The 14,822-nt window shown below is 40.4% G+C and overlaps 1 pseudogene; it reads left to right on the top strand.

Annotated features, from left to right (window-relative positions):
- The window catches only part of LOC142664317 (uncharacterized), a 172,564-nt pseudogene that overhangs the window by 71,088 nt on the left and 86,654 nt on the right, over positions 1–14,822 (top strand).

Genomic DNA, 14,822 nt, shown 5'->3' with positions numbered 1-14,822 from the left:
TATCCTTGTAGTTCCACCAAGCTCCTTATCGTCTCTGGGCATGCCCCAGAGGAAGCCGGAAGGGCGAAACCCAGGGTCGGGCGAGAGTGTTTGGCGTGCCGCCTAGAAATTTTAAAGATTTTTACTTACCTTGATGCTTTTATTTCTTGTTACTTCTGTGAGTATGGATTAAACTTGGCGTGGAGCAATCTTTTTGCAGAGGGTGTTGCACTATGTGTCTTCCTTTTTCCATCTATTAGAGACATAAGATCCTTTTCCTACCAGGAGTTCTTTGAATGTGGAGGGAGACGATAAGGAGCTTGGTGGAACTACAAGGATAAGAATTACCATCCACACCCTCATTGGATTGCGGACTGTCCACTGCATTTTTCTGGGAGAGAGTGTCTATACTGAATGATATTGGACTGTTACCAGTGCTGTCTGAGCGGTAAACTTCACTGTACTTTATATATGCTATTTAGGGTATTTGTTGGATCATACCCAATTTAGTTTTGCCTGCTCCGGTCTGAGAGAGATTTTGTGGGTATTTGAGCCAAGAGAAACCACCATTAGTCTTGTACTTTGTCTGCGGAACTGGCAAGGTGGCGTCATTGCTATGGACAGTGTTAAAGGAGCTGGGGAGCGCTTACACTGTCCGTATCAGAGAGACGCCCCCTTGCCAGTCAAGCAGAACACTGATCTTCAAAGCTAAAGAATGAGAGAGCGTGCGCACAGGCGCCAGGTATAACGGCACCGATATCTAAATAACGGAGGGACGTAGAAAAAAAGTATAAAGTGCCCCAGAGTTTGTGCAGCCCTCCCCATTACATGCTGCACTCAGCTGCACATGTATGGGGAGGTGAAAGGTTCTCTTTAAGTCAAGCTTTATGTAATAAATTAATAGTGGAGGACTGATTGTAGACCAGAATCCTAGACTGTCATGGATTTATTTTAAAGTCTTATACAAAGCGTTATAAAGCTGGAATGGAGTCAAAAGGCTTGGCTTAAACTTCTTCCTGCTTGATCCACTTCTGACTTGTGTCTGCATGTGTGTTTCCAGCCTAATACGAATGTTATAAATTTGTCAACTTTTCTTCTGTGAAACAAAATCCCAATTTTTTTTAAAATCCTAACAGAAAATCCTAGCAAGAACTCTGAGGGAAACTTCACGTTATTGCTAAATTATAAAGTAGAAGATGAAGATATGATGCAGCAGTCTTCAGGAGAAAACCTCATTACCCATTATATACATCCAGGACTTCACATTAAAGACCTATCATATAATTTCACTAATCATGAGGAACCTTCTACTATCCAAACACAGATTGTTACCACAAGTACAGTTCAGAAAGGGGGTAAAAGGTTTCAATGTGGTAAACAGTTCACAAAAATCTCAGGTCTTTTAACAAACAGAAGAATTCACACAGGAGAGAATCCGTATTCATGTTCAGAATGTGGAAAATGTTTTACAGTTAAATCAAGTCGTGTTATCCATAAGAGACGTCATACAGGAGAGAAACCGTATTCATGTTTAGAATGTGGGAAATGTTTTACAGATAAATAATCACTTGTTACACATGAGAGAAGTCACACAGGAAAGAAGCCGTATTCATGTTCAGAATGTGGGACATGTTTTAGATTTAAATCAAATCTTGTTACACATGAGAGAATTCACACAGGAGAGAAGCCGTATTCATGTTCAGAATGTGGGAAATGTTTTACAGATAAATCACATCTTGTTATACACGAGAGACATCACACAGGAGAGAAGTCGTATTCATGTTCAGAATGTGGGACATGTTTTACAGATAAATCAAATCTTGTTACAAATGAGAGAAATCATACAGGGGAGAAGCCGTATTCATGTTCAGAATGTGGGAAATGTTTTACAGGAAATGCAAGTCTTGTAACACATGAGAGAAGTCACACAGGAGAGAAGCCATATTCATGTTCAGAATGTGGGAAATGTTTTAAATTTAAATCAAATCTTGTTAGACATGAGAGAATTCACACAGGAGAGAAGCTGTATTCATGTCCAGAATGTGGAATGTTTTACACAAAATCAGGTCATGTTTTACAGGAAATGCAAGTCTTGTAACACATGAGAGACGTCACACAGGAGAGAAGCCATATTCATGTTCAGAATGTGGGAAATGTTTTACAGCTAAATAAGCTCTTGTAACACACGAGAGAATTCACACCGGGGAGAAGCCGTATTCATGTTCGGAATGTGGGAAATATTTTAGGTGTAAATCAGATCTTGTTACACATGAAAGAATTCACACAGGAGAGAAGATATATTTGTGTTCAGAATGTGGGAAATGTTTTACTACTACAGGCATTCTTAGGGCTCATCAGAGAAATCACACAGGGGAGAAGCCATTTTGAAATTCTATATGTGGAAGATGTTTTACAAAGAAATTTACATTTTTGGAACTCCACAGAGAATTCGCATGGAGTAGAAACCATAATCTTGTTTAGAATGTGGGAAATGCTATAAGAGCAAAAAAATCAGATTATTCACAAACTTTAACCCCTTAATGATCAGCTAATTATAGGCCTTAAAGGGAATGTGTCGCAAGAATTATTATATATTTTTTTTTAGTTAAACAATTATTATTTAAGTGATTACACATTGTTTTAATTTTTTAAATTTTTTCACAAGTCAGGAAATATTATAAATTAGATTCTAATTTATAACATTTTCCATGTGCTGGTCACTAGAGGGAGCAGTTCCCAAAATTGCAGCATGGTCAATGTGGTAAAGCAACCTCATTGCTTTATGCTGCAAATTTGGGGTAGACGCACTCGCTTTTGTGTCCTTGCACAAGGGGCTCCCTTATTCTGGCTAGAGCCAGGAGAAGGAGGGGGTTGAATCTTCAAACCTCCTACACTGTGTGCTGCCATTTTCTGAGCATAGGAGGATTAGATAGAGTGCTAAGCAGACAGTATAACACCAACATACACGAACATAACACACACATCACATACACGAACATAAATTACCTGCTCCTGCCGCCTCCGCCATGCGCCTTCGCTTCCTTGGACATATGGCCGGAAGCCGCGGCCGGAAGTCGTCATCTTACTGTCCGGCCGCGGCTTACGGTCTACATGAAAATGGCGCAGGATTTCGCTCTGCTAACGAGCTTCGTTTTGGTCTGTTCCCACACAGACGGCGTATGCTGCAGAGAATGGAACGGCTCCCGTTCGCATTCTCTATCGGGATGTATGTGCTGTATTCCATCTCTGTATGTGTCGTTAATTGACACATACAGAGATGAAAAAAAAATGGCAGCCCCCATAAAGAAGTAAAAGTAAGAAAAAAAAATAAGTACAACACAAGAACACAAATAAATAACATTTATTTTAATATCATACTAAAAGCAATATTATAAGAAAAAAAAAATCATGACACCTCCCCGTTAATGACCAAGCTATTTTTTACGTTTTTCCATCGTCTCATTCAAAGAGCTATAACTTTTTTATTTTTGTCGACATAGCTGTATAAGGTCTTGTTTTTTGCGGGACAAGTTGTATTTTGTAATAGCAACATTTTGGGGTACATAGAATTTATTGATTATCTTTTATAAACAATTTTTTGGGGGAGAATGGAAAAAAAACCAGCAATTTCGCCGCACTTTTTTGCGTCCTAAATTTACGCCGTTTATCGTGTGGTATAAATAACACAATAACTTTATTCAGCGGGTTGTTACAATGGCAACAACACCAAATTGATATCGATTTTGTATGTTTTACTACATTTACACAGTAAAAACATTTTTTTTTAATTACTTGTTTTTGTGTTTCCATATCTGAAGAGCCATATCTTTTTTATTTTTCTATCGATGCAGCTGTATGCGGGCTTTTTTTGTGGGACGACGTGTAGTTTTTATTGGTACCATTTTGGAGTACATACGACTTATTGATCACTTTTTATCACTTTTTGTTTTAAGGCAGGATTCACAGAAAACATTGATTTGTGCATGTTATTTTATTTTTTACCGCATTCACCGTGCGGGTTAAATAATGTAATAACTTTATAGCTGTGTTCGTTACGGACGCGGCCATACCAAATATGTGTAACTTTTTTACTTTTTTGTCTTTTGTTTTTAATAATAAAGCATTTTGTAAGGGGAAAAAGTGGGTTTTTAATTTTTTTCACGTATATTTTTTTGTTATTAACTTTATTTAACTTTTTTTTTTTTTTACTAGTCCCACTGGGGAACTTAACTTAGCGATCCTCCGATCGCTTTTATAATACACTGCAATACTTCTGTATTGCAATGTATTAGTGCCTGTCCATGTAATACATTGCAGTGTATTAGTGCCTGTCCATGTAAACCTAGCAGGCATACGCTACAGGCAGACCTGGTGGCCTTTATTAGGCACCCCGGCTGCCATAGAAGACACCGGCACTCTGCGATCATTCTCCCACCCTCTCTCCAAAACGACTCTGATGCGGCGCTCGCTATTGAGTGACGCATCTGAGGGGTTAAACTGATATCAATCTCACCCGTTAGAGCAGGGATCGTGAAAAGGCGTATTGGCAGTCACTAACGGGTTAAACAGCCAATAAGAGTGTTTGTTTATTTTTTTTTGGGTGGAATTAGCCTGGATCTGCCAAACACCCAAATTATATTTACCTGTGATCAACTGTAACCGGGATCTATGAAGGAAAAGTATTGTGGATATAAGAAAGAAAAGAAGAGCCTGGCTTACTGACAAAGCAGAGAAGCTGAATTTTCACCACGAACCTCGCGTCTTATTACTGTATTAATAAATTCCCCCGCACTGCAGTAGAATCCAGAGTGACCGTAAGAACAATGTAAATGTTTTGTTTTTAACATATATGGATATTTTATATTTTACTTTCTTTAAAACAGTATAAAAAGATGAAGGTGATGAAATTGAAGAAAAATAAATACTAACAAAGTAACTATCTAATTGAATAAAATAAATATTCACAGATTTATTTTCATAAAAGGAAATGTCATAAGTGTATTTATCACTGAATTAGAATCAAGGTTGGTGCCCAAAATCACGCCCACATGTGGCGAATGGCCACACAGTTTTACTTGTAATACCACAAAATTTACCGGCTAAATTGTGTGTCCATTTGTCACCTATGTGGGTATGGTTGTGGTTTCCATTCTGTCTGTTCTTACCCTCAGGGTTGATTCTCTTGCGGCAGATTTATAGTATAAATTTCTGAAACTAAATAGTTCCATACATCTGAGTGGGGTTGTTTCTGTAGCACGCACATGGATTCTGAAATCCCCATTCAGATGAGTGGAACAGCCGCAGACATATCTGACTCAAAACTGCTATTTGTGAACTGGAATCAGACATGCAGTTTAGCTAAAAAAAGAGCATGAAAACTGCACCTCAAAGCCAGAAGTGGATCCAGCCAGAAAGAGAAGTGGAAGTCCTTCATTTATATTTCCCAATTCTTTTTATTACTCTTTTTAATACAAATCTCTGATTTGCCTAAAAAAAAACTGCGTCTGATTCCAGACTTAGACATGATCCAGGAGGAACGTGTCTCATTTAAACCCCTGATGTTTGGTTTCCCTTTGTTAGTGAAATGTGTGGTATCACCATGCCGAGATCCAGAGCGCTCTGAGGCCTTCAGAAAGGTTATGGATGTCTATGATTCAGGAAAGGGAAAATGGTCAAACTATTAGATGTCAATCATTCCACTGTCCAGAAAAACATCTACATGTGGAGATTTCAAACAACTGCTAATTGGTCCAGGCCAGTCTGTCTCAGTAGCAGAACACACGATGCTGAGAGAAGTTTCTGAGAATTCCAGAATTTCTTTAACCCCTTCCCGACCACCCCACATAGATTAACGGGCTGCACAGCTGGTCCTTGTGCCTGCAGCCCGTTAATCTACGTGTGCTCCTAACAGAGCACACAGACGCTCCCTGCAGCCTGGCATATCCCAGTACAGGCTGCTACTAGCAGCCTTAGTACTGGGGGAAAACATCAAGTTGGAATACAGCGGTGATCCGAACCGATTAACCCCTTAATTGCGGCAGTCAATAGTGACTGCGGCATTTAAGTTATGGCAACATCGACACCCCATTACGCGATGGCAGGGCCCGATTGTTGCGGGGGGGGGGTGATTGCTTTGCCAAATGGAAGCCTAACAAAGGCTTCGGGTCAGCCATTTATTGAAGGCGATTACGTCCTGCCAGAAGCAGAACCTAATATGACTCCTGTCAGTGTGAAACTGACAGGTATAATACCCTGCAATTCATAAGAATTGCAGGGTATTATAACAACGTTCCAACAATTGGATTTTCAAGTCCCTAGGAGGACTAAAAAAAAAGTTACAAAAAATGTACAAAAGTAAAATGTCAAAATAATAAAATTTAAAAATTGCCTTTTTTCCCTTATAAAGTCCTTTATTATTGGAAAAAATAAAATAAACTATGCATAATTGGTATCGCTGCGTCCGTAACGGCCTGAACTATAAACATATAATGTAATTTATCCCGCACTGTGACCGCCATAAAATAATTAAAAAACTATACTGAAATCGCTATTTTTAGTCACTTAAGCTCCCAAATAATTTTCATAAATAGGGATCAAATCGTCGCATGTACCCAAAAATTGTACCGATAAACACTACAGTTTGTTCCGCAAACAACAAGCCCTCACACAGCTTTCCTGATAGAAAAATAATAAAAAGTTGTGGCTCTTAGAATATGGCGACACAAAAACGACAATTTTTTTAAAACCGTGATTTTATCGTGCAAACACCATAAAACATAAAAAATAACTATATACATATGGTATCGCCGTAATCGCATCGACCCGCAGAATAAATTAAATATGTCATTTATAGCGCACGGTGAACGCCGTAAAAAAAAAATAATAAAAAACAATAGAAGTTTTGGCGGCCTAATTCAGCAAAAAAACCTATGGGATCAAAATGCTCACTATACACTATACAGAAATAAATCATGCTGCTGTTTTCCCAGGAAAATACAAAAACTTGGGTCAGACCTGTGTCATTCTGTAAAGCAATTTGCTGTTCATAGAGCCCTACCCAACAGCTTTCTCACTAATCAGAAGCCGGATCCTACATTTTAAGCCCTGACCCTGAACTGATTTTCCAAAAGATGGCAGAAAAAAGTAGCAAGGGTAAAATCTGTGTTGTACAAGTGGATAAAGGCCTTTTCACTGTGTGTTATCTCCCCTCCACCTTCCTGTAGAATATGATGTCAGACATTATATGCCTCTTATTTCCACTGCTTCCTGCTCTCCCCACCTCTCCCTATCTCTGGCAGGATTGCGTTTCAAATGCTGGGATGCAAAAAGATCGTACCATTGTGCCATTTACCTGATAACCAATTATACTCCTCCTCAGGGCACGGTACACCCTTTCAATTCCAACGTGATCTGTCAGAATATCAGTATTCAATCAATATCCTAGAACACTGCACAGGCAATAATTTTGTAATGTGTCCGTAAACAATTTCGTCCGTCCGTGATTTTTAGCTCAGTTGTACAGAAATTTCTGAAGTGGAGGTTGGCAACCCTGCCCACCTTCTCCCCAGTATCTAATTTTGATTGTTTTGAGGCAATTAAGAATATGTTTTTGTTTGCATGGAATTTTCTCTTAACCCCTTCAGGACTGAGCCTGTTTTGGCCTTCAGGACGAAGCCGATTTTTCAAATCTGACATGTGTCACTTTATGTGCTAATAACTCCGGAATGCTTTTGCCTATCCAAGTGATTCTGAGATTGTTTTCTCGTGACATATTGTACTTTATGTTAGGGAAAAAATGTGGTCGATAAATTCAATATTTATTTGTAAAAAACACCAAGATTTGAAGAAAATTTGCAAAAATTAGCATTTTTCTAAATTTAAATGTATCTGCTTGTAAAACAGATAGTAATACCGCACAAAATAGTCACTAGTTAACATTTCCCATATGTCTACTTTAGTTTGACATCGTTTTTTGAACATTCTTTTATTTTTCTAGGACGTTACAAGGCTTAGAACTTTAGCAGCGATTTATCATATTTTCAAGAAAATTTCAAAAGTCGATTTTTACAAGGACCAGTTCAGTTCTGAAGTGGCTTTGAGGGCCTTATATATTAGAAAGTACCCATAAATCACCTCATTTTGAAAACTGCACCCCTCAAAGTATTCAAAACAGCATTCAGAAAGTGTTTTAACCCTTTAGGCGTTTCACAGGAATTAAAGCAAAGTAGTGGTGAAAGTTACAAATTTCATTTTTTTTTTTTACAAAATTCATTTGTAATAAGTTTTTTTTCTATACCACAGAAGGTTTTACCCAAGAAATGTAACTTATTATTTATTGCCCAGATTCTGCAGTTTTTAGAAATTTACTGAATTACAGGCCTCAGAAGCAAAGGAGCACCTAGTGGATTTTGGGGCCTCCTTTTTTTTTAGCATATATTTTGGTACCATGTCAGGTTTGAAGAGGTCTTGTGGGGCCAAAACAATAAAGACCCCCCAAAAGTGACCTCATTTTGGAAACTACACCCCTCAGGGAATTTATCTAGGGGTATAGTTAGCATTTTGAACCCACAGTTTTTTTTGCTAAATTTATTTGAATTAGTATGTTTTCTGAAAAAACGTAGAAATGTTTAATTTTTTCAAGGAATAAAAGAGAAAAAACACCCCAACATATGTAAAGCAATTTCTCCCGATTATAGCAATACCCCATATGTGGTAATAAACTGCTGTTTGGACCCACAGCAGGACTCAGAAGGGAAGGAGCACCATTTGGATTTTGAAATTCTGATTTTGCTGGAATAGTTTTCAGTGACGTGTCGCGTTTGAAATGCACTGGAGGGAACAAAATAGTGGAAACCCCCAGAAAGTGACCCCATTTTGGAAACTACACTCATCAAGGAATTTTTCTAGGTGTAAAGTTAGCATTTTGACCCCACAGTTGTTTTGCTGAATTCATTGGAATTATTCTGTAAAGGTAAAAATCTACTTTTTTTTCTGAAAAAAGGTAGCCATTTTTAATTTTTACAAGGAATAAAGGAGAAAAAGCACCCCAACATTTGTAAAACAATTTCTCCCGATTACGTAAATATGCCATATGTGGTAATAAACTGCTGTTTGGACCCACAGCAGGGCTATGAAGGGAAGGAGCGCTATTTGTCTTTTGGTGCTCAAATTTAACTGAAATGGTTTTTGGGTGCCATGTCGCATTTGCAAAGCCCCTGAGAGGCCAAAACAGTGGAAACCCACCAAAAGTGGAAATTACACCACTTAAAGAATCTATCTAGGGATTTAGTGGGCATTTAGACCCCACAAGTCTTTTGCAGGATTTATTAGAATTAGGCCGTGAAAATGAATATCAACATTTCTTCCACAAAAATGTTGCATTTTTTCAATATCACAAAGGATAAAGGGGGTAAAAGCTGCCCAACATTTGTAAAGCAATTTCTCCTGAGTACGGCAATACCCCACGTGTGGTCATAAATGGTTTTTCATTAGAAACTAATTAACCCTTTCTGGACCATTTTTTTATTTTCCTTTTTAGTTTTTTTCCTCCCCGCGTTCCAAGAGCCACAACTTTTTTATTTTTCAGTCAATAGAGCGGTATGAGAGCTTATTTATTGAGGGACGAGCGGTCGTTTTTATTAGTACCATTTTTTGGTACATACAACTTTTTGAGCACTTTTTATTACATTTTTAGGTAGAGCCAAAGTGACCAAAAAACAGTGATTTTGCTGTTTTAAATTCTTTATTTTTCACGTGAGACGCTCTATACATCACCCCTCACACTACGACATGCTATGTCGTGGTGCGCGAAGGGGTTAATGTGCAGCGGATGGTGCAGAGTGAATATTTAATTTTTCCACTCATATGCCATTTTAGTGCACTACATGTTATGCCCAGTTTGTGCCACTGAAGACAAATACCTCATAAAATATTAACCGGGTTCTCCCGGGTATGGCGATGCCATATCTATGGACGTAAACTGGTGTTTAGGCACGCTGCAGGGCTCAGAAGGGAGGGAGCGGCATTTGGCTTTTGGGGCGCAGATGTAGCTTGGTAGTTGTTCTGTTTGGGGTTTTACTGGTGTTTCAGTTTATAATGTGGGGGCACATGTTATCTGTGCGGGGTACATCAGGGTATAATAAGAGGGTATAATAATGCAGTAAATAAATAATAATCCGCAGATATGTGGCCGGTGTCGCACTGATAAATGGCGCCCGATCATATCCGCTTTTGGAACAATCTGCACATTTTGCATCGCCATATTCTGAGAGCCAGAACTGTTTTATTTTTTCTCCACCGGAGCTGTGTGAGGGTTTTTCATTGGTACCATTTTGGGGTACCAGAAATTTTTTTGATCACGTTTTATTCCATTTTCTGGCAAGCAAGGTGACCAAAAACCATCAATTCTGACAATGTTTTTTATTCTTTTTTTTATGGCGTTCACCCTGGGCTATAAATTACTATTATATTTTATTCTGCGGGTCGGTACAATTATGGCGATACCATATGTATATAATTTTTTTTATATTTTGCAGCGTTTGTGCAATAAAATCACTTATTTATAAAATAAATTATTTTTTGTGTCACCATATTCTGAGAGCGATAACTTTTTTATTTTTCAGTCAAAAACGCGGTGTAAGGGCTTGTTTTTTGCGGGACTGGTTGTAGTTTGTATTGGTACCATTTTGGCATACATGCGACTTTTTGATCACTTTTTATTGTATATTTTGGGAGGGTTGGTAACCAAAAAATTGTGATTCGGGCACTGTTTTTCGTGTATTTATTTTTTTTGCGGTGTTCACCGTGCGGGAAAAATAATATTACAGTTTTATAGTTGGGGTCGTTACGAACGCGGTGATACTAAATATGTGTACTTTTTTTAACGTGTTCATTTTTTTCCTATAATAAAAGGCTTATTATAGGAAAAAAAGCATTCTTTGTTTATGTCACTTCTAACTTTTATTTTTACACTTTTTAAAAACATTTTTATTATATTTTTTTTACTTTTTTTACTTGTCCCACTAGGGGACACTTAGACTTGCAGCTCTGATCTCTGCTGGAACACATTACACTACACACGTAGTGTAATGTGTTCCAACTGTCATTGTGACGTAATTGTCACACTGACAGGAAGCATCGGAGGACCGGCCGGAGGCTGCTCCTCCGAGGCTTCCGTACATGGCAACCCGGAGGTCATTGTTTGGCCTCTGGTTGCCGTGATAAGGATCGCCAGCCCCCGCAAATACATGTTGGGGGCTGCCAATCTGCTGTAAACCTCTTCAATGTGGTGATCGCAATCAACCACCGTATCGAAGGGGTTAATTGCCGATTTCAGCGGCGACAGGCCGCTGATCGGCAATGGGGAGTGCAGGGCAGACACCGCCGCTGCGGTGTAGTGCCGCGCGGCGGTTAACTGTTAAAGCACTGACGTTACTGCACGTCAAGGTGCGCGAAGTTACTGCACACATTAACGTTCATTAACGTCAAGGTGAGGGAAGGGGTTAAAAAAACATTTTCCAGAAATGATACTAGTTTATTCATAGGTAGGGGTGATCAACAGACTCTTAGAATCCTGGAAGATCTACTTAGGGAACAGGAACTAATTAGTGAACCCAAATTCCCTCCTGATATTAGGGGTCGTTCCACCTTGTTCCCCTCCTTGTCCATGTGTCCTGCAGTAAATACTTTTTGTTAAACTTGTTACAAGTGAGTTGAGGAAGTTGTCCCCACATCGCACCCATGATAATCTGCACAAGGTACAAATAGAAGCCTTGCAGGAATTAAAAAAATCTAAAAACGGTGGGTATCAAACCAGCCGACAAGGTTGGGAACGTGGTGGTATGGCCCCTTGATAAACATGAGAAGAAAGCATTTCGGCAACTTAATGACAAATCATGCTATCAGAAACGTGATATTTGTCCCCTGATGAACCACAAAATGCGTCTTGATAGGATTTTGTTGTGCGCGTTTGAACTGAACATCATTGCTAAATCCACACTGGAAGGTCTGATTGAAGACAAACCAGTAATATCTACCCTCTATTTGCTCACCAAAATCCACAAAAACATAGCAGATCCCCCAGGAGGACCTATAGTTTCTGATAAGGGGAGTCTGTGTGAGACTATTTGCCGATTTATAGATTTTAATTTAAAACCTTTGGTGGCCGAACTTCCATCATATATTCAGGACTCCACGGAAGTCCTCAATAGATTGGAGGGAGTGTTCATGGGACAAGACGATTATCTTGTGACATGTGACGTAGAGTCACTTTACACCATCATTGAACATAAGAATGGAATTGAAGCAACTTGATTCTATTTGAACAGAACTAACCTGGAACCTGATCTGATTGAACTTCTGATTCTCCTATTAGAATTTGTGTTACATCATAATCTATTCATTTTCAAGGGTCAATACTTCTTACAAAAAAAAAGAGGCGTGGCAATGGGGGCGACATGCCACAGGAGTTGTCATTGCCAACTTATATGAAGACACCCCAGGAATGTCAGAGCCTTTTAGTTGTGGCAAAGCCAACCTTCCTGAAATGCCTCAAATCTGCAAAAGACGGACGCATGAAGCGAGACCCTCAACTCGAAATTATTTATTATCTTGAGGCCCTGCTTGTTTTAAAGCATCTTCAATGGCCAGGTGTAGTCAGACATATGACTGTAAATAATTTCTCTTCCTCTATTTTTTCTGCATAATTTTGTTTTCCTTCCCTGTTATGGTTAGGCTGTGGGGTGATTTTTAGAGAAGTGTGGGAGCCCTGGAGGCCTTATGGCTGCAGTTAGATACTTGTTAGTAGTGTGGGGGAGCCCTGGAGGCCGATAATGGTCTGTGGGCTGCTTAAGTTAATGGTGTAGTGTAGCTACTTACCTGCAAACGCTGATGCTGCTGCAGAATCAACTGTAGCATCTGGTGCCGATGTGTCCTCGCTCGTCTGACACGATGCAGGACCTGTGAGTGACGTCACAGCGTGATCTGGCAGAAGCTGGGCGTTCTGAAGAGAAGTGGATGATACTTCTCATCAGAACGCCCAGCTAGTAAAAGTAGTAAAAACGCCCCGATGTACGCACATAATACACGCCCACTTGGACTTTTACTTTTAAACACACCCACTTGGACTTTTGCAAGCCTCATTTGCATAACTACAAAAATGGTCATAACTTGGCCAAAAATGCTCGTTTTTTAAAAATAAAAACGTTACTGTAATCTACATTGCAGCGCCGATCTGCTGCAATAGCAGATAGGGGTTGCAAAATCTGGTGACAGAGCCTCTTTAAGGCCAAAACTAGGCTGCGTCCTTAAGGGGTTAAGGCCTAAAATAGGCTGGTCTTTAAGTGGTTAAAGTTTGTCAATAATCTGATGTGTTTAAAGGAAGGGTGTCGCGAAAAAATAATTTTTTTATATCAATTTGCTTTTAGTGTTTTATTTAAAAAAAAAATATTTGGAGGCGTGGCTTGGACATGGCACTGACCAGACGTGCTTCTTGAGAGCTCCGTTCCTGCACTTCCCTAACCCGATCATAAGCACATTAATACGCAACATTTTATCAACCTGATGGTTAGGAAATCCAAGGCCTCCATGGGGACTCCTTACTGTACACGGCAGATGTCTTCAGCCGGCTCCATCCAGAGATTCCTAACCGACGCTGCTGCTGGACCATCATCTAAGATGGCGCCGCTGGAGGGGAAACGAGATGGCGCCGGGACTTCGCTTCCAGAGGGGCTGTCATCTGCGGCCGGCGCTGCTGCATCAGGTACCGCTTGTACCTTCCCCTCGATCTCGGTTCTCAGGGGCAGTTTCCCTCCCTGCTGAATGGGATGGAACCGAGCTCTTCTGGGGCTGTGATGGCGCTGCCTGCGCGGGACTGCTCGCCACGTGGTGCCTGTCATGGCGGCCGGGTTTCTCACTTATCTTCCCCTCATGTGCTTGGGCCTGCATTGCTGCCTTCTACCTCTCCCAGAGATTTGGCTGCTCATCCCTCCTCTCACATAGGGGGTTCTGCTGTCCTAGGGGATGATTTACAGGGCTTGAGACAACAGTTATCAGCATTGCCCACTAAACAGGACATGGAGCGTTATGTAAACCGTCTTGAGACGACGTATAAATCAGAAATACAATCTCTTACCACCAATCTATCTCAATTGTCCGATCAAGTACAGCGGATGGAAAGCGATGTTTCCATTATTACACAGCAACAAGTCTCTCATGCCGACCGATTGGATCAACACTCATCAGATTCACGCATTATTTAACCTTGCTGAGGATCACGAGAATCGGAATCGCCGTAATAATATTCGGCTTCGGGGCATCCCTGAGGATATCTCTCCGGGTCAACTCATCCCTGCTTTACAGTCTGTTTAATACATTATTAGGGCGCCCTGCTGATGATCCTCTGGAGCTGGATAGAGCTCACAGGACTCTAGGTCCACTTAACCCGGATCCTGATAGGCCTAGAGATGTGCTATGCCGTGTCCATTTCTTTTCTCTTAAGGAGCAGATCATGAGGAAGGCCCGAGATAAAGGCAAGGTTTTATTACAGGGAGTCAAGATCCAGCTGCTATCTGATTTGTCCAGGATGACTCTGGACAAGCGCAGAGTGCTACGTCCTTTGCTGGATATCTTGAGAGAACATGAGATCTCCTATTCCTGGGGTCACCCCTTTCAGCTGCAGGTTCGCAGGGACGGGGCACTGCTGAGTGTTTGTGACCCGGGGGATGTTCCGGATTTCTGCGCTGCTCTCCGTTTGCCTAGAGTTTCTCTCCCTGATTAGCCTTATGTTCCCATCCCGCCGCCGCGTCCACGATCACGCAGGCGAGGTCGTTCTCCTATGAGGCGTC

This window comes from Rhinoderma darwinii, chromosome 1 (assembly GCF_050947455.1).
Source record: "Rhinoderma darwinii isolate aRhiDar2 chromosome 1, aRhiDar2.hap1, whole genome shotgun sequence".
Lineage (NCBI taxonomy): Eukaryota > Metazoa > Chordata > Amphibia > Anura > Rhinodermatidae > Rhinoderma > Rhinoderma darwinii.
The sequence above is the reverse complement of the archived record's forward strand: the minus strand, read 5'-3'. Positions and strand labels throughout refer to the sequence as shown.